At 37.5% G+C, this 22,123-nt stretch overlaps 1 protein-coding gene across 1 annotated transcript in view; it reads right to left on the minus strand.

Annotated features, from left to right (window-relative positions):
• The window catches only part of GMDS (GDP-mannose 4,6-dehydratase), a 407,496-nt gene that overhangs the window by 346,658 nt on the left and 38,715 nt on the right, over nt 1–22,123 (minus strand). The gene's annotated exons all lie outside the window — the stretch shown is intronic.

Here is a 22,123-nt window from a genome sequence, read left to right on the forward strand (position 1 = left end):
TCAAAAACATCCCTAGCACACCTTATATTTAAACTACATGATAAAAGTCATTTTCAGATCTTAAATATATATCATTGAAGGTTGAGAATTTGGAAATTTGGGTCATTTAATTTCAGAGATCTTTCTTCTTTTTTTTTCTCCTGTAAAATCCTTGTCAAACTTAAATTATTAAGCTCCTCAAAAGCTAATACTTCAAAACATGTGCTAGCACACATTTTCCTGAAATAAGAGGATTCTGGCAAATGAATATTGCCAGAATTACCAAAACCAGTAAGTTCATAACAACTCTATAAATGTGTAAATACCATCACATACTCAGCAAAGTTTACCTCTCCAAAAGAGTTCTCACTAACCAATTCAATGATTATCCATGCCCAAAGTCTGCACTTTCACTCACTTCTTGAATTGCTTGTTCCTTCAATATGTGAATGTATTCCACCAGACGCAAATGACTTGCTACAAAAAGACCATAAAAACAATGAGATGCCACTATGTTTACAGATTTAAACTCTGTTATGTGGATCTGCTCTGTCATAATCATGGCCAGAGACGTTTAAGAGCAAAACTAAACAGACAACATTTCTTTCTGATCATCACTTAAAAGCATGTTGCTCCAGAGAAAAACTTCCTTTTTACCTCATATTAAAATATTTTTTGCCTCAGAGAGCCTAAGAAGAATAACACACTAAAGTAAGAAATTACAGATGCACTAAGAGGCCCTACAGGAGCAGGACTGCCAAGGGAAATTGCTTGCTGCATTGACGGCAAAATCCTAGGTATGCAAAATGGCACAGTACAGTGCACAAGGGGCACATTGCTCTATGTTAAAAAGTCCAGCATTAGAAAAGGAATTACTTCATGGTATAAATGCTTCATAAAGTCTCACACAATGTAAAAGACCCTGAAACCAAGGAAGTTTCAGCTTCCACACTACATGTACACGTATGTGCTCAGATCTTCACAGGGCTAGAGCCTTGTAATAGCAGTCTATGACACCAGTTAATCAGGAAAATAACCACATGTGCCATAGCTTCACTGGAAGAATATGTACATCAAATTATAAGAACAAGGTCCTGAAAGGAGAAATTCAAAGAATATTTGATGGAAAATCTGGAAAAGTGTAAGTGTAAAGGGGGAGATGACAGCTACTTTTAATGCTTTTGTCATCTTTTTCATTAGCTCCAGGATTTAGCAGAGAGGGTAAAACTTCCAAACTCTCCTTAGTTGCTCAGTCCACTACAACATAAAACTATTATTAAATTAAAAAAAAAGGAGGTGAAAGTGGGAGACCCAGAGAGTGCAAAGGAGAGGAAAAAGAAAGGCTGTGATTACTTAGGAAGTTGATGGGAAACAGACTTAACTAGGATTGAACCCTGTCAATAAGGTCTTGTTCTTCTCACCCAGGCCATTGCTCAAAGTTTCCAGTCACCCTGGAACATTTTGAACCAGCAGTGGCACTTGCTTCCTCTGCGCTTCCTTTCCAGGTCTATCAAGTGATAGGGCAGGGCTTCACAATGAGTGGGAAACAGGCAGCAAGTGTGAAAGCTCCTGCTTTCTGGCTCTGGCACAGCGCAGCTGATTCGGTGTCTGGTAATCGCACAGATCCGCGCTGTCCTGCGCTGCGATACCGTATCGCACACAGCCCCAGGGGTCACGGCCCCCTTCCTTCTCTGCTCACTACAGCAGCCTGCCAGTGGGAATGGCAATCACAACAGCCATCAAAGCCTCGAAGAGCTTGCAGCTGGTAAGGACAGCACAGTTTCCATCTTCTCCTAATGAGGTCAGGGAGTAAATAATAATAAGTAAGGTTTGTAAAGTGATTTAAACCTTTAGCCATAGGAGAAGACACATATATTACACATATAAATTCTATTATCAAAGCTACTGATTTACATTTATACTGCAAAGTCTTGAAGATACAGGAATCCCTGTAAAGGGATTAGAAAAGGGATAATAAAGGAACGAGGCATTAAATTATTATATAATATAGGTGCTATTATATTTCATTTGAGAGCTTAGTTTTGCTATTGTAAAGTATCCAGCTAATGATGTTCAGTTTATAACAAATCAACAAAATATCAGAAGACAGAAGCAGATCTCTGTCTGTGGACAAACAGTATTGAAACAAAGTTTCCTACAGGCTGCCTTTAAGTAGGATTACAATGAGGCCTGGCTCCTCACAGATATGTCAGAACAGCTTGAACAATCAAAACAGTTTAACAAGACTGACTAAATAAACCACCTCAGCTAAAACAGTTCCTCATCAGCACACTCTGGCACTTGAATTTCTGCACAGTCTTCAGCCAAATACTAGTTTGAAAGCTCATACAAGGAATGATACTTCAGCTGGCTTCCAAGACACAGCAGCAGGTTTCCAACTGCAGCTGCCTTACAACATGTCTGTAAAATTCCCAGACAAAAGAAAACAGCCATATAAACTAGCATGAGACAAGTTTAGGATGCAATATTTTATATTTAATACAGTAGTTAATGTCAAAAACTTCAATAAGCTTTGACACACTATCAAAGAAAAACTTCCAACATGGTGAAGAAATTGAGACAAATGAGTTAGACAGTGCTTTGCCAAAATCATCTAGTATAAAAACAGTATCAAGTTTGACTTGATCCATGAGCAAATAACAGGATAATTTATACAGAAAACTGAAAACAAGTGTAACTCAATATCCTGTTTAGCAATCCAACCTCCTTTATTTTGCACTGTTTTACACAGTCAAGTTCCATTTGCCATGAACTAATTTAGGATTTATATTGACACATCCAGGGAAGGCTGTAGAAGCACCCTGACATGCAGGCCATCTTCATCCTCTTTCTTTGATTTGGCACTTCCAACACCCTTCCACAGAGCTCTTGGATTCAAGAATTAGATAATGCCTGAATGCCCGAGCATTCTTAATCCAGAAGTCTCCCTCTTCCCCACAGCCCCTCTCTGCTAACAAAGAGGAGTGGAAGTACTAGATGGATGAAGCAACAAGGGAAAAGAGGTCAAGAGAAAAAGATCATGAGGAGGAGGAGGAGGTATAGAGTTCTTTTATTACTACTCCTAGAGTTCCAGGACAAGCATACGGAGTGCTTTTTCAGAAGGAGGGAAAAAGAATTAAAGACCTAACATAAATGATGCAAGAGTATTATGACCATACCATTGAGGAGAAAGGGCTCTCAGTTGTGGGGGAGAAATATAAACATTTGAAAAGAAACACCCCACAGTGTATCAAGTATTCATAATTCATTACACCTCTGAAAAAAAATGTGTAATGGTTTTCCACATACCACAGAAGAGATCAATGGTGCTTATACTTATAAAATTCAAAACTGATTGAGGCTAGTGCTGCGCCCTCAGGAATAACTACAAAGGTGAGTTTGTGGAAGTTCAAACTAAATGTCAATTATCAAGGCCATTTTTAGAAGTTCTCAATTCCTTTTGAGCTACAAACTACAGTTGTGCTCTGCTGAAGTTAAATTTTGGCAGGTTCAATTAATCTGTTTGGGGGAGAGTGCATGGAAAAAAGAGGCACACTTTCATCCATAGGACATGGGTTGTTTCCTGAAAGCATCTCTCTGACACAACACAAGCAACAGTGCAGAGTGACCATTTTTATTTAGCCTTGTTGGAACGAATAATCTATCTCCCCATGAAAATCTACCGAAGCAGGGCCACTGGTGGCCTTGCACAATAAATTGTTGGTTCATCAACTTTTAAACTTTTGTACAGCTAGAAGCTAATGCTATTTCAGAGACTTATTGAGCTGGAGTATGGTGACAGATCCTTTGGGGCAGGAGATAGACACCATTCTAAAGTAACATCCAACTGATTTTAATAGCAGTCTGCAACAACTATTCATTTGTACATGGCACTCTAGAGCAGTCTTCCTTAAAAACAAAAAATCCATGAGAGTAATAAAGTGAAAAGTTATTTTTCTTGAAAAAATGCATACTTCTAATAACTTCCAGTGATTTATAGAGGAAATCAGTAATTTTTTGCAGATACTATAAAAAGAACAGTGCTACACTTTGTCTCAAATCTTCAAGGTGATAATAGAGGTAAAGCACAGAAGCATTCATAAAAAATTCCTCATACTGAAAACAGGAAGAACTATGAACTCTGAAGTATTTAACTGATTTATTAAAGCTGCCACCCTCTAAATGCAGTAGTTATTTTGCTATTTTGATTTGTATTCTGGCCAAGTAAGAATATAAAAACAAGTGTCCTTTTGTTCCTGCTGTCAAAAGAAAAAGTCAAAAGGCAGTAAATGTAAAAAAAAATTATCTTTGTTTTAAAAGACTGTCCAATTAATCAAAGGGTTTTGTAATTCATTAACTGCAGTGCAACAAAATAAAATTAAGCAGGACGAAAAGTTAGCAACAAGGAAAGCATTTTACTTACACTACTCTTTTCCAATTAAGTTTTGTTTAAAGGCAAAAGAAAAGCAAAGTTGCTTTGGAAAAATGAATCACTGTGTTATTTCCTAGTCTGAGCTCCATCTGACCTCACACACTATTCCACTGGTAAACTATTAAGTTATATTAAGAGCTGCAACTGCACTTACAGAAAAGACCAACATACTCTTCCTTTCTCCCTCCCTCCAATTCTCTTTATCTAAAACATTAGTCACATCATCAATATTTATAGCTATTCCACTGTAAGCCTTAACATAGACCTCTCATTTTGAGAGCAAGCTTTGCATCACTCTAAGGCTGACATGAACAGAATAAACCTCTGGAATTCAAGTTTGCTCCATACCAACCAGTTTGGCTTAAATTAAGCCAACAACAGTAAGGTATGTTCAGCTAAATGCTGCTGATTTTTTCAAGTCTTGGTATTTAAATAAATAAATAAACCTTTAGTCTAAACCAGTATGATATTCTACAATAATCAAACAGCTTCCACACAAATCTCCCCCCAAACATCTCAGCTTGGGAAAAACAAATTACACCAACAAATGGAGTATATAGGGTTTTTTCCTGATTGCAGGAACCTGTGGCACATAGTGTGTTATGTCCAAGCACACCACAAATTTGCCAGTGATGACAGTCAGGTGCTTGAAAGCTTTTTAGAAAAAAACCTAAAAATCCCACCCCTAAACATTCAGGCATCAAAATACTCAAAATAACTGTTAGCTCTCAGACCTATCCAAAGAAACTATCATCAAAAAGATGAGTAGTCTCAGTAGACAGCCTTTTAAAGCTTTAAGAACTTATGAGCCACAAAACCTTAGTTTTTTCTTCAAATTGGAATGTCTAGTATTGTATACTTATCCATTAGTACACTTATATAAACAAAACAAGTTAGGAACTCTGAATTTGAAAGGAAACTAGCTTTACCTTTCTGTCTCACTACTGAAAGCACAGGGATTAGAAGATTGTGTCTATAAACATGGAAATACAAATCATATGGGCAACGCTCCAGATGAAAATTAGAACTTCTATGTAGGTAATGGGAAACCCGCAATAATTTTTAAAGCCACAAGATTATTGTTTTGCCCATCCCTATTTCCTCCTGGTTTCAGAAAGGTCCTGGTTATCAGATGGTCTTTCACCTTTGCAAAAGAGCAAGAGCAGCTCCAATCAGCAGCAGCTATGAGCTTTTTGGACCTGCTTTATCCTTGAGTACCCAGACTAAGCCAACAGCCCCATTAAGTGACTCACAGTGACTCAGGGGGAAACCCCTCAATATGTAACAAATGCAAACTCACCTCAAACACTATCCAGTGGAGACCCAAACACACAAAACCTACTGCAGAGGGCAAAGAAACCAGGAAACGCAGGACTAAGCTTGGCTATGCCCCCAAAAGAATAACTTAGATATCAAAATTTCAAAATTCAGAATTGTCACAGTATGAAATCCATAAAGCCCTGAAATTTTGGGTTCAGAATGAATTGTGTCTTTTATGTTTAAAGGAAATGAGTAATTCTGTGAAGTGACACCAGGAGGAAAAATATGACATCTTGGCATGCCACCTTTAACATCCTACAGTGGAAAACCAATAACAGCAGCAGTAACATGGCTATCACTGTAATTTGGGGAGGGCACCTGAACTTATGACCACAGCTCAATACATATCCTACCAGAAACACTGGACTCATCTCACTCCAAGACAGAGCCACTTTTTTCTTTCTTTCTTTTTATCCTTCCTGCAGCAGCCTAATGCAGCAGCTGAGGTTAAAGCTGCTTTCAGCACTGTAGCACCAGCCTCTCAGGCTAATGGCTCAAGCAGGCTTTATCCACTCCTGCTCACCTCCTGAGGTTTTTACCTTAAGTTTAGCCCAAGATGTTTCCTAACAGAATACAAGGTCAGTTATTTGAGACAAAACAAAATAAACACCTCACTTGCTACTGTGTTTGCATGAAATCAAAGCTTAATAAAAAGGAAGTAAATGAGTGTAGATCAGGAAAAAGATTTTTAATTCATTCTTCTGTACTCAGCTTTACAGATGGATACTGTAATTTTATCTGAAATGTAGTTTATTTGCAAGAAAACACAAAACAAGAAATTATAATCCAGTTGGAGGAGAGGAGCAGTGCACAGTAACTCAACTCTTATTTTCTTAAAAGTTTCCATAGTAAGAAATTTGAAAATCCAGTCAGGAAGGCCTGTTTGTTATAACTTCAACAGCTCTCAGGCTTGCAATATTTGCTTGGATGGAAGAAAAGTGCTGATCCTGCAGTGATATGATCTGCAAATCATGGAAGAAAATACTCTGTTTCTGGACATTTCAAGTTCTGGGAGTAAACAGCTTGCCTTACAACTCGTCATAACTCTCTTTGGTATTGCCTCTCCCAGTCTGCATGGTCTGAGCCCAGTTTCTTTACTGTGCTGGAATCTTCTGAATAAATAATTTTTTTCAGTAACTTTGCTTATTTATGCAATTCTCACCTTTTTATTACCAGATTTCCAAACTTCCTAATTTTCAGCAGAGGTCTTTAAAAGATGGACTCTAATACTTTTCAGAGTTATGGATTCAGAGTGGCCAAGAGACCAGACAGCCTAATTGTGGTCTTCAACACCCTGAGCTCTGGGCAGCTCAGATTTCTCTTTACACCAGTAAGGGATAAAATAGGAACCAAAAGAACCCAAAGAGCAATAACAGCAATAAACTTCCTAATAGTTCTGCAATGGAATAGAAAAGGAAAAATGTGATTGAAATTTCAAAACAAGCAAACAAGAAAAACCCTACAGAAATGCCAAAGCTAGATTCTTGTGAAAAGAATAAATATTTGGAGCAAAATGTAACATATTCATTTACTGTCTTTACTTAACTATCTGTAACAACTATTTGTAACCTCTTTTCAGGAGAAATGGAAGAAACAGTAACAGGGGAGAAATTTAGCAGGAGAGCTCTCAGGAGTTGTTCCCCAGAGTTTACTGTACTCACATGCACTTCTTCCTCACAAAAAGAATGTTATACATTTTGAGTCCTCCCTACAAAAATCCATACTTCAGTTCATTGGGGGGGGGGGGGAAGGGAAAAATTTAAAATTATAGCACTCTTAAGACAACAAGTTCTTCTTATGCTGTCCAAAACATTGTTCTACCAAAAAAAAACAAATGTAGAAAAAATAATTAGGAAGTCAAAGACACAAGTCAAATCTACAAAGATTTGAATACTTTTTTTTTCCAAAGGTAACGCTTGCCAGAATTCCATGTTTTGCAAAATCTTTTTATTATGCCAAAGAGCAGTTTCATATTTGTTGGATATTTCTAAGCAAGAGTAAATATGCTTCTAAGGTTTTGGGCTTTTTACAGTTTAGGATTTACTCAGGTTTTAGGGTTTTGTGCATGTTCTATACTACAACTGCAAATAAACATTAACTCTGTAGTAAACATCATTGAACGAGCACATGTATTTATTCAGACAGTGCCTGCCTTCCTCTCTAAGCAAAGACAACTCTTAGTGAAGATGCTTAACTGTGTAAAAGCTGCACTCATGTTCAAAACACTGAAATATAAATTGACTGAAATTAGACATTAGACTCAATACCTCTGTTCCATGAGGCTGCTCTTGCTAATCAAGGGCTCTGATGCCACATGGACTGAGCTTCCTGGTGGCCAGAAGCCAAGCAGGATAAGGATTATCTGGGCGATAGCGAAAGGATGCAGTGTTTTTTCAGAGAAGGTTGCAGAAGGTCGTCCTTATATTTACAGATACCATACAATGCCTTTTGTACCCAACTTCACAGCTTTCCCTTGTCAGCTTCAAAAGGGGGAAAAAAACCCACCCAGTTTCATTAATTGCCAAGGTTTTTGTCTAAGGCAACTAGAAAAGGAAAGTGAGCAATCGCATTTGCTTATCCCATCTGTCAGGAGCAGGATTTGGAATATACAACTACCATGAAACCACCAGCAAAATACCAATTTCTTCAATTTAATAGAGTACTAAAAATCACCTGCAGACTGAGTTAGCAAAAATCCTTTGCATCATCTTCAAGTGCAGTAATCAAAAGAATTCTTTCATTAAGGTAGTTTTCATGAACAGCTTCCTAGTTAACGTAAGGACAAAGAAAGATCAAGGTAAAGCAACTCTTCAAATAGTTTAAACATTTCCACATTTTTAAAAATAGTTTAAATATTTCCACATCAGTCTTGTTCCAATGAATTAGGCAGTTTTGCACAGATCTCTGAAAACAGAAAAACTATTTAAAACTTTCATTAACTAGCTTTCAAGAAACATCAAAACATTATTTTCAAGACCTTGACACAAACAAGCTTTTTTCATTTACTATTGCACAAAAACCTAGTTAAATTTAACTATCTTTGCAGACTGTGGAGAAGTGGAGTACATGGGACACATTTAATCATTTTTGTCTGTATTCATAGTGATTTCCTCTAATCTCAAGATTTCTTTGCAGTTCATTTGAATGTCTTTGCACCCTAGGAACTACAGGAAATTCTACGGAAACCTCCCTGTCTCACTAACTTTGTAAACTGCTCTGTTACATTTACTCCTACCAAAAGCCAAACACCACAGGATCACAGTGTTACTTCTTTGAAACTCATAAATTCTTTAATTGCCAAGGGACATAAGGGTACGCTTTAACTGAACAAACACAGCAGGTTTTGCAAAAAAGGCCAATGTGAAGAAAACAGTATCTACTTTTTTTATTACAAAGTCACTACCACTTAAAAATGGCAACACCCTATCTTTTTTAAGAAACACTTAAAATTTCCATACCAGGAACAGCAAGAGAACTCTTGATTTTGCTAAAAATGGAGTGTAAACATGACATCAAAGTGTAAGGGGGGCCTCATTTTCAGAAACACAGGCAGCCAAAAGAGCCCATTTCTTTGAAGAACATACTAGGAGAAGATTATCAGATATATATACACAATCAATTTTCCTACCATTAAGTACACAAGTCCTTTTAATGCTGTTAAGAATTGCAGACCAATACCACGATACAGCTATTTGGAATAGTCTTGAGGTTTTGCATTTGCATCTACCACCTGTCTTTTGCCTGAGCTGAGGCAGCACCTCCATCAAATACGGACAACAAATAGCACCTGATACCATATGAATCTTCTTACATGCTTATCACTGAATCACTACAATATACTCCAAGTCAACAGAAAAAGAAGCTTCCACACTGGATTACATCATACATACATTTGAGCAGTGGTTAAGGAGTTCTGCAACCCCTCATCAAGTAAGCTACTCTGCATCAAACTATCTGTCTTGTTTCTCTGCCTCACTCCAAGAGAAGGGGCATCATCTAGTTCCCTCACATTCTTCCCCTTAAGGGTTTTCTGCTATTTGGAAAGCTTGAAGAGGCACCATGACAGGACTCTTGTTACCTGATATTACAACTTGTGCCCTGACCAAACTATAAAGTACAAGGTACCCTTTAAATGAGCATCCTTACTCACCAGCAGCTGAATGCAAATATTTGGCGCATCAGAAAATACACTGAACAAGGCCTCAGATGTATAACTGAATGCTTTTGTATTAGTGAACATGTTGGCAAGCAGTAGATGCATAGAACCAAACAGCTTAACTACTCCATCCTCACAGAAAGCTGCCCAGATGACACGGCACCAGGAGGCACCTTGGAGGAAGCTATGTGACTTACTGCCACCCACAAAGAAGTCTACAACAAAGTGCTTTGAGATAATGGCAAACCCACTCCCCCTGGATGGTCTAAGGCATCACAGGCACATCCCTTCTCTCCCTGTCTCCCAGAGGTCAGTCGTGCTGGCTGACACGCAGCACTGTGTCCCATTCACTCAGGGCTGTGATCAATGCAGTAGAAATGTGTGCCATCTGCTCCCTACAGACCATCCACGGGCACAGGCGCTCTTCCAGCCACACACACATTGCTCTCATGGCAGACAGCCAAACAAAAACTGTGGCTTCATGTTTACACATCTTGTTTGTCAATACTGCTTTGCTCCCCCAAGAACTTGGCAAACCAACAGGCTAAAAGGATGCTTGCTAGTGCAAAGCTGCTCCTTTAAGCAGGATACCTACTCATTGTAATTCAAACATTCCACATGTATCTGGATGATCTGTGAGGGAAACAAACTTTTCTAGATATTCTAGAAAGTTTGTTTGTTTCTAAACCATACAACAGTTTTAGATGCATGTGGAGAGCATTCCATTTTTCCCCCCGGATATTTGTTTTACTCAAGACAAAGGTTTACGTGAAGGAATGTTCAACTTCAAAGAAAACACTTCCGAGTTTTCTCACGTACTTCTGTAGGACAACCTCAAACTGGCATTCAGCCATCAAGTGACTAAAGTTTGCATCAGAAGGTGAACAGCAGGAGTCCTAGGGAGGGAGTGGATAGAGAGGTGCTCATCCTACTGAAGTGTAACAAAAATTTCTCCAAAATTTCTGGGATGAGACCAGCAAAGACTGAGCTTGTTACCCTCCAGGTGGCATGCAGGAAAGGCAAAATTCTCAGTTGTAGTGAAAGTTGTTCTGCTGATCTATTCTGATAATGAATGCTATGTCTTCCCAAAACTCTTTTCAAAACTATTTCCCCAAAGATGCAGGTGCCAGATAGCTATTTACCTATTTTTAATGAATTTCCTACTACAAGAATGCCAAGCCTTTCTTTTCCTCTCCATGCATTCATTCTAACATACATATGGTACATTGAAGATGACCATATCTCATCAAGTAAAGAGTATTTTATGTCATCTTGCTAAAAACAGTCTTCTTAGTATTTTTTTTAGATAAAAGCACTAGCCAGGATCACCACTAGCTCTTGAACAGCATCTGGAATAATTTGAGTGCAAACATTTCATGTGTGAACTCAAATGCCTTTCAGACCTATGACAATTCAGTTTTCCTTTAAGGACACATGGAAATATGTGTGTGATCCCACTGGATCACCCCATGCCTTCAATGGCTTAATTGTTCTATGCTTCACTGATGTAGAAGCACAATATTGTATAGTATCATGCTGCTTCCTTCCTCCTTTTGGGGAAGCTAGTGATTTGTAAACACTCACTTCAATTATATTTAAATTTTCACATCAAACTGGGAGAAGTTCACCAGGTTGAAGCTCCATGATCCTAATGACATTCTGTAGAAGGTGGCCAGGAACACAGAGACTGGCTCTCCCAGATGTCCACAGGAAAAACAAACAGAACATCAGTGTTTTATGCATTCTATTTTACAATCTTCTCCATCTCCATGTATTTGTGCTTTCCTAAAGTCATAGAAGTTAACAACAGGGCTAAGAGCATCTCTATAAGGCAGTTCTTTACTTTGCCTATGTCTATTCACAGCTTGAGGAAAATCCTAATAAAAATGCATCCTGCAATATAACTAGTTAGACTAGTACTGCAAGACACTGAAAGAAATTGTATTTCCCTATAATGCATAGCAAGACTGAATAAAACAAATTGTTCTTCCTGATGCCATGAAGTTAAAGTGCAAATTTCAAAGTAGATTCCACAAGTGTTGTGTCATTCTCCTGTAAAGGACTAAAACTCTAAAAATGCCATGTACCAAGAGGTAGAGGTTTAGTTGCACTGTCCCTCCTAGTTTAAAGCATGCAAAGAACAGTCCTTTGGGGCCTTAACTTTTGCTTCTGGCATAATTTTTGTTTGATCTCACTCAATCTACTTGAACTTGGCTTGAAGTCTTTTTTGCCAAAGCATAAGATGAATGATTATGCATAATGTTGCTTATAAAACACTATAGCAACATATCCAAACAGTCCTGAAAACAGATATCAGGCATGAAAACTGACTAAAACACAGATATAAGCACAAGTCCCAGCAGAAATTCTTCAACAAACTTACCCTATTGTGAGAAGGAGGAAAATTGGAAAGGGTTTTTAACTGCAGAAATATTGGTAAATGAAATATTCAAATACGGTTTTACAGAACAAGAGTGAACATACTGATGTTAAGATTACTGGAAACTGTGTGGTGGTTGCACCAACACATTCTGAATTGAAAAGATTTGCTGAAATCCTTAAGAAAAGCTTGACTGAAAAATGGAGAAGCTATTAAGGCAACAGCAGCCTCTATCAGGTCTACTGATCATGGATCATTCAGTTAACTGATCATTGACATTGTTTTGTGGAACCATTTCCAACCAGTTCATCATTTTAATGGATGACTTTTTACTGATATCAATAACACTTTATAGAGAGAGATGGAAACAAAGACAGACCTTATGGGATAACCAACTCAGGGAACAGTACTGTCGTAGCTGAAAGGCTCAGAAAGAAACCTTCAGTTTCCCTGTCAGCAATCATCAAGTACATTGTGGAACAGCTGGCAAGACATTCTATTGCATCTCATCACTTCTTTTTCTGGCCTTCTCCTTTATAAAATTATTTCCTCTTGATATCACCAGGCACACAAAAACTAGGCTAAAAAATTAAGCTTGCTGTCTAACGCAATCTTCCCTGCTTCTTTTCTCCATCTGGAGGTCAAGCCAATAAAGGAATATTGCAACATTTTTGAGGGTTTTCATCATTATTTCTTAAGAAAAGAAAGTTCTTTTTAACTCTCGTTCGAGCAACTTTCCCATGAATTGAAAATACTTAAAAAAATAAGGCAGATAGAATTTATATATCTCTGTAGCTATATCTGTTATGGTGAACTACATTTCTTATGCCAGTAAAAATAAATTTGTTATGGACCCTGCTTATCACCCATAGAAAGACTGCAAGTTATGAGTAATAGATGACAAGCAACAGAGAGAAATACAAGTATGCCAGACACTGAACAGGAATGTCTTATTCTTAGAATTATTTTAATTCTTCAAGCTTCAGAGTGTTATATTTTGTGTGGAGAGAAAGAATGGGGAAATACTTCACAGTGGATCATCAGGAGTATAAAGGTTATGGTATCCACTATTCAGTTTAATTTTACTTCACATACATTGCACAAAAGGAAGGGGAACTATGTTTTGTTTTTTAAAAGCATACAAAAAGGCTTTTATGCCCAAACCTCATGAACAGCTATGAACTACACAGTATAATACAATATAATAACTACAGATAAAATCTTTCAGACTGAAGTAATTTTTTAATGCTCACCAGCAATAATAGCTATCATAAGGACAGTACTAAGTGCTTCCTCAGAAACATTTCAGTTCTGCATAATTAATATGTGTCTTTCCTCTTCTAGCTAAGAAAATGCAACCCTTCAGATTAGAGGAAGCTTTACGACTTAGTCACAGGAGGTTAAGAGTCCCAGCAAAAAAAATCCTTTCACATAAAGTAATCAAGTCTTTCTTTGATATTTTAAAGTATAATGTGATGCTAGCATAACACTGAATCCTTCAGTACCATGGTAAGTCAAATTACTTATAGAGACAAAAAGGACCACCTCTGAAATAACCCAGAAGTAAAATATCACCACCCCAAGTGCACAGCCTTGGTTATTGTGGCCATCACTAAGATTCAGGGATGGAAGAACAGAGCATTGCACATTTCTGCAGCAGGGACTGCAAGTACCTTCCTGCAAAGCTTTCACCAAGACACCTGAAGTCATTAGTCTGTTTTAAAAATTGAATAGAACTGACAAAAATTATCCCACATACCATGGAGACTAAGAAAGATTTAAGAACCAGTGTCAAACCATAGACACCACAAAACACTTCCCAGATAATCCACTGCATTAAAAAACAGGCGTTATCATTTTAAAGATGCATATGAAGACAACGTTATTCCATTATAAAAGCAAGGAAACTTTCTACAAAATTCCAATTTAATCAGTCACCTTCACACTGTTCTACAGTTAATTCTCATCTTTATACTCAGGATTAATTAAATAATTCACCAACATGATGATTCATCTACAGGTAGTCATTCAGCTTCTCTTTCTTAACCCTACCTGAAGAGCATTTCTATGGTTGCTTGGGGGGTGTTAGTTTGCTTTGGTTTTTTGGTGTTTGTAATTTTTTTTAAGCTTCTTTCCTTAACCAGTGGTAGACTGCAGGCTGGAAAAGGTACCACTACACCATGAGAAACAGCCATTTTTCACCAATGTGTCCCCAGAACAGAAAATGTTTGGCTACAGCATTGATGTGACACTTTTGGTTTTGGCTCAATATAACAATCTTTCAGTCACTGTTTGAAATTACAGAGAAACAACTAGCAGGTCAAAGTTCAGCTGTAAATTAACACTCACTTTAATAAAAAATAACTTTAAAATAATGACATCAGCTAAGCCACTCTCTTGTAGACATCTTCTCACACCTGCAAATATAAAATACACAACAGATGTTGGAGAAACCAGACTAACTCCCTCCTTCCCCACCACAAGTGAAATACTGAGATTCTACAGGAAAACTTACACACTGTCACTTTGCTGTAAACTGATTACACTCGTACCTTTTCTAAATATTTTTTCTGCTGGAATGTATATACATATAAAGAAATCGAACTTGCACAAAAAGCAGGTCTGGAAATGTTCATATGGTTCTGCTCCAATTACAGTATGGAACAGGAAAACTAGAGAAGCAAAGGAGCTCTAACCTGGTGCAAAACCTTTTCACTAACTTGACAACAAGTCAAGGAAATAAATATACTTTACTGTTTCCAAAGAGAACTGAACTTCCACAGTGTGTAGCTGACAGTAATTAAAACCTGGGTGGATGTCTTGAGTTACAAACCAGTGAGAAGGAACCCACAGCTCCTTCTGGATGTTCCCAGCAAACAACTCATCAGCATTTAAAAGAAAGCCTTTTGTTGCCTCAATTCCTACAGAAGACTGAGGGACATGTCAACCTACCTGAACCCAGCCTGACAGCTGAGACTGGTCACTGACAGTAAACAGGTTTGGAATTTTGTTGCATAGGTTTTGTTTGCTTTTTTTAATTAAGAAAACCCAATGCAATACCATTGGCTTTTCAATTAAAATACCACATTGAGGACAATTCTTACTTCATAAAAATGAGGTGTTGGTAGAGTACATCAGCACAAAAAATAAAAGTCATTCTTGTTAATATTGTGTCAGATTTGAATCACACTGAGTACTTCGGGGAGTTTTGTTGCTAGCCCCCAAAGTCAAACAAGACTCTGTAGGATTTAAATCACAAAGGGAAAGGAAGAGTCAAAATTTGCACATCTTATGTCACTGACATATATAAGAGGAACGTGCTTACAGAAGTTTCTTCAAGTCTCAAAATCTTTGAATCTAAGACTTCAGGAATATAAATTCTAAAGACAACAAGTAATTTGTAAAAGACAGACAAATGCTGACAGTCTCTAAGTCACTAGTATATTCCTTTTCTCTGCAGGTTCTCTGGTTTCAAACACTGACCTCATAAACCAACAGGTAAATCACAAGTAAACCCTGACATTTTCAACTTCCCTTCCCCAGTGTGTGGTCAAAACAAGTCTGCATGGTGCAGAAGAACACAGTTTGAAACAATTAATTCCAAAATAATCATCCTGAGAAAATGAATCAAGCAGATACCAAATCCATTTCCAGCTACTCCTTTTTAACCCAAAGGTAGCAGAAGTATCTGAAAAACTTCTAGTTTTCCCTAGAAGAGGGGACAGCAATGGAGGAGGAAACCTCCACATTTCCACATTTCACTTCTAACCCAGTTCCCCAAGCTAGAAACTTCAGAAGAGATCTCTGTTCCCTTTCACAGGCAGGAGTGGTTTACTCAGGGTCAGCGCCTCCCTGACCAGCCCATCACAGGCACTCTAGTCACAAATCCAGCAGCCACTTTAATTCCACAAAGCTTTCAGGCTTTGGAAAGGCAAAAAGCAGCAGCAGGATGAAAGAGGTCTCCATCTATGGACTTCAGATAGCATCATTAGAGACTTCTGTATTTGGGCATTTAATTTCCAAGGAAAAGTCAAATTTATAATGACAATGGTATTTATTCTCACTGTAAATAAGACTAAAGGTTAACACACAGAAGCTGCCAAGCACACCATCTCTTGGCAACAAGAGTTAGAAATCTGCAAGCTAGGGATGACAGGTCTTGATATTTTTCTCCTTTTTTTAGCATTCAATTTAGATTGCTGATTGGAATCACCAAAGCATGGCATCCTCTTTCACAACCTGTAAGAAAATTTACAGTTCTTTCAACCATCTGCACTGTCATCTTTATAATACAATCTGCATCTATAGTAATTAGTATTGTTAGTATAGACATCAACGAAACCTCAACTTTTAATGATTTTACTAGGCATATGTTCTAAAAGGCTTATCAGTTAGGCAAGATTTGCTTTATTTGCGCAGTGTTTGAAAAAATAATGATTGATTTGACTTAGCCACACACCAGTGCAGCATGCATAATGCTCTGATGGAGCAGCACTCGTGGGATATAAAACAAGTCCTCCTGAAGGAATTTATTGTAATTTACCAACCTGCTTCTGGCCATTAAGAGTAGTCTATTGAACAAGATTTTGGGCTGTTGCATTAATTTAGCTAACACAAACACAGCAGGCCAGCCAATAAAGGAGATTCAGCTTCCATCCCAGAGGAAGTGGATCCCTCACTATTTTTTCCTCAGGCCTCCCCAAAATACCAAGGTTCACATACTTGAGCTGCTCACACAATCCAAATTTCTTTCTCCATATTTTTTTTCCCTTCCCTTCAGACAAAGCTTGTTATGTCTTAAAATACTAATGTTGAAAAAAGCTAATTAGCATAATTATTTATTAACCATTAGCAATTAATAGTATCTGTTTTACTCCAAGAAAGAGACTGTATAATTTTAGGCCTGCTGCCATGCAAAAGGTTTCACAAAACTGGTTGGGATTCCCCCCCCTCTTCTGAACTTGCTTCACAGCCAGCTTCAAAGCTTTTTTATCAGACCAAAACTTTCAGCACTTTTAAATGTACTGAAATAAGCTGAGTTATCCTGTGAAGAAAGCAAAATGAGAACCATTTTCTTCCATGAGTTTGCTGTTGCACCACTTGAGAACATAAGCTTGCCAATCACTTCCATGTTGCTAATCCTAAATATTCTAACTATTCTATGAATGGTATACAGTGAATTTCCCCACTGGAATTGGAATAAAAAGACAGGAGAAAAAAAAGTACAGCTCACATAGCAGCCATTGTTTGAATGTCAAAAGTGAAAGCCAGCACTGGCATAACTCAATCTGCTAAACTACTAGTTTATCTTGATGAAATTTAGTTAAATCATCAGACTGCTTTGAAAGGGTGTGCTAAGAATATTAAAAACAAAAATATTCAGCAGCAGCTTCCAGCAAATAGCTTCCAGAAGACTAAATTCTGTAGACACAGCTTTAGATGGAAATTTAAATGCAGCTATGTCTTGCAAGGCCAAAAAAATACATTTAGTTAAGAAACTGAAGTCTTACTAAAGAAACATACATACCAAATTAATTTTTTTATCTCTACATAAAAGAACATGTTTGACAAAGGAAGGGATTGTTCCTGAAACTACTGATCCCATGTCTTGATAAAAGACTAATGTAAATATTACTAGTTAAGTTTTCACCAAGGTGGATATGCTAGAGAGAAGAAAGCACAACTTTCTTATAATGCAAAATAAAATTAATATACAATTATATAACAGTCTTCACAGAACAGTAATGTCAGAACTACAATTCTCAAACACATAAGCAGATGAATGTCATCTTTTAAATGTGTTTATATTCAATATGAAAGCTGAAACGCTTCACTTTTAAGCAACCAGAGGTTAAGTTACAAGGAAACACCAGGAACATATTCATATGCTCCAGAAGAAAAACAACCAATTCTTCAGTGACTTACAGCCACTAGTATCAGATTTGGTAGATCAGTACAAACTTTAAAAAGTGAGACAGCAAATAGTCAGAAAGATTGTCAGGTAAAAAGACTTCATAAATTCATCTATATTATTCTCAACCTTAATTACCAGGTTTGCAATAGTCACTGTATTTAAAAGCCCACTGCCAGTGTGTGCTTTACTGTAGCTTACATTTTTACCTCATCTTTTCAGGGGACAGTTTCCAGGGTGGCACACTGCAGGGTGATGAGAACTGGGCATGAGTCAGTTCAGGAGGAAGGGAAGGCTCAAACCCACCAGCAAAGAGGGAGCCCAAGTGGTGGTGGTTGGTGTTGTGACAGCAAGCAAATATTTTGCTTTTCCTTAGTGAATGAGGTGAGGTGGGGCGGGGAGGAACCAGACACATCTGTCAACTCAAACTAGAGAACAAGAACATTCTCCCCCAAGAACAGGTATTACACTAATAAAGTTGCAAATTCTCCTCCAGCCCCAATGGGCAAAGAGAACTGCCATGGTACAAACAGACATCTGAAAGTCTGAGTGGCCACTTAGCAGGGATGGAAGCAGCTGCATTTATTCTGTGCTGTTGATTCTTTTCTGCAAGCCAAAATGCAAGTGAAGCTTCTTCTGAGGAGAGTTAAAACACATGCACTCACAGCACAAGAGCTGGCCCTTCCAAACTGCTTGTGTTGAGGCAGTCAGAGGGCATCCAGAGGAGCACCAGGAAACAGCCCACTTCACAATGGGAAAAATAAAGGGGAAAAAACCAAAAGGCAGAAGCTGGCCAATTGGGGCTAGAAACCAGCAAAAGATGGGTGGCAATTGCAACAAAATTTTGGGAGAAGATTCTCCTTAGAAATCTGGAATGTCAGTGAAAGCCACCCTGAATTTTTGTCTCTAAACAGAAAGAACTCTAAAGCAGCTAAAACAATGTTGCTACGTGAAAAGAATGGGAGAAGCTGCGTATGTCACAGATTCAAGTTGTCTCAAGTTACATTATGAACACCAGCTCTGGAAAGACATGCAAAAATAGCTACCTTGAATCCTCTTTGCCTTTCATTTTTTCATGTCCTTAACTTGAATGTATTCCCCCAAATTCTTCCTGTGACAGTAAGACAAAGTTCTGACGTTGCTATGGCCATGTCTGGCACTGTTGAATCAATAATCTTCCAGCTTATTCCAGAGAACACAGACCACATAAAACTTGTTAAAAAAAAAAAATCTGCTTTGGTGTCCACTGACACAGTTGCAAGGAAAACATCATCCTTATTTCCAAAGCAACCATCACTCACAGCTTCAGACAGCTACAAGTTTTATCTATAGCATCAAACTTCACCCAACATTACACTGTTCTCTTGAGTTGCAGTAGAAAAGAAAACCTTCCCCTATAGCTTTAGCTGAAGAAAAGTAGAGGACTATTATCCAGATCCCACAAGAGGAAGGTAATTACAAAACTTCTCTATTTGTAGCAAAGATTCTCCTTTCTTTCCACAAGCCTAAGTGTTCTTGACCACTTTACAGACACTCAAATTCCTATCCTTCCCTAGTCAAAATATGTTGTGTGAGTACAGGACACTTAAAATTCCAAATAGATATAAAAAACTGAACCCAGAGCTATCCCTATATCTATCTACATATATATCTATATGAGAATTCCTTGTAGAAGAACAACTCAGAGCCAGATCAATCCACTTGATATTGTTTTGTGTTTCAACCATAGAAAAAAAGGCATCCTAAAAAAGTCCACATTTTAGGATAGACATACAAAAAAAAAAAAAACTCAAATCTGTAAAATGAAAATTCTCTTTTTACTTAAAGTCAGTCAAGTAGGATTACAGGTTTTAAGGTAAAGTGTCAAAGATGTAGCATTTCCCGTTTATTACTCCCAAACCAGGTTAGACTATTTACCCTCTCTTCCCACAATGAAACAGCACAAACACCAAGAATCTGTTCTCTAAGATGTGTAGTACTTGTGACTACAGTGTCACAGGCAAAATGTGTCAGGAGCCCAGGTAACATTTAAGGCCTGACTCAAAGCTTAATAAAATTGGTGACCACAGAGTATGGAGAAAAATGGATAAAGTTACTTTAAACATTTCATTAAAACAAAAAACCAAACAAACCCAAAACCAAAGCAAACCACAACACAAGACAACAATAAGCAATACACTCCTGTCAAACCTGAAGCTTGCTTGCATCTGTTCTTGGCACAGAAATCTGTACTTTACATATATTTTAATTTTCTTGGGTACTTACAACCATGAATAGGAAAGCAAAACATTTTTTTTTTTAGGGTTAACACATCTACAGCATCATTATTTTGAAAAAGCAAAGTATTTTCTGTATTTTAAACACACAAAATAAAAGAGCACAAGTTCAGAGTGCTACCCATCTAGCTAGGAAAAGATGATACAACACAACATAACTCTACCATATCAGATTGTACACCATCAATATTTATTAACTGATAAATACTTCCCAGGAAACATGGAAACAAGCAAGTTTGGAGAGAGACCTTGAACTCCAGCAAGATGATTACAGGCCTCAATTATTTGACTATAAACATATGATAGTGATGATACAATTTTATATTGTACAAAACAGAAGCAACACATGTGAGTCAGCCAGGTTTTCCTACCAGGGCTCTAATGTTAACCTGCTTATCTAAAATGAGGAACACCTTTACCATTAAATAAACAGTGACTGTTTCCTTGTAGGAGGGGAAGGGGAATCCCCATTCCCTCCCACACTCCAGCTTTTCCTACAGCATCCTTTCAAGTCTCAGAATTTTAATACTGGCTCTTTTAAATGCCAGTTTTTCCTTTCTGTTTTTGCCAAAAGACTTGTTTTCCTTTAGCAGACAGAGTAGAGGCTGGAAAATATTCCTTCCTACATAGTTGCAAAAGAACACACCACACTTACATGAGATTCAAATCTATCAAAACTTTTAGATACAAAAAAAAGTCAGATTTAACACAAAATAAGCTAAAACTCAAAATAAGAAAATTTCAGTTTTAGAATAAAGTAGATTCCAATCATTCCTGGAGACCATTTCTTGGTCTTCAATTTAGGAGGAAAAAAAAAAGTGATTGCACCAGAGGCAAAACATTTCAGGTTTCCATAACAAGGCAGGAAGGTATGATTAAGCAGTTGCCTGTGCATGAGATGCATTTTTTTTTCTCTTACCAAACAGAGAAAGAAAAAGGCAATTATAACACAGAACTCAAGTATAAGGCTCTGTGGTTGAGAAAAAAATGAAGTAATTTTAAAACGTTTGCCAGACGTCTTCAAGCATTTCCTTTCTCATTCCAGGAGTTGGCATACAAACTAGGCACACCTTATAAACCCCACCACCTCCTGGCCCTAATACATTCCAGTTTTAGCTTCATTAAAAAAAGAAAGTTAAATAGTGTGTGTATAAATATATGCTCAAACATTTACACACTTACATATCTTATCGCAAAGAAGACTGATAGCAGTACTAAAAATAGATGCACACCCTGCTTAAATGTGAGAATAAAAGCATGTTTTCATTTGCAATTAAAGCACAATGAATAAAGGCATTGAAGGAGATCAACACTGTACTTACAGATTCAGGGCATTCCTCTATAAATGGCACAAAAATCTCCAGTCATTATTTGTTCTTGGTGTACAAACTTATTTCCCATCATTTGTGGTGGGCTGCTGCCACCACTACAATATTGCCTTTTACCTGAAGATACCAGTGGCCTTCAGAAATATATTCTGGCATGCTTACAAGTCAGTAATTTTTAAACTATTTGTTGTTTGAACCTTTAGGTTCTCATTCTGTGACTATTTCTATGAAAAACTAATTCACTGAAAGCAAGTAAGCCTCCTTATTGGTTCCAAAATCTTCAAGCAATAGTTAAGGAATATATTGATATACTGCCAACCCAGAAACTGAAGTGACACATT

Source organism: Zonotrichia leucophrys, chromosome 2 (assembly GCF_028769735.1).
Source record: "Zonotrichia leucophrys gambelii isolate GWCS_2022_RI chromosome 2, RI_Zleu_2.0, whole genome shotgun sequence".
NCBI lineage: Eukaryota > Metazoa > Chordata > Aves > Passeriformes > Passerellidae > Zonotrichia > Zonotrichia leucophrys.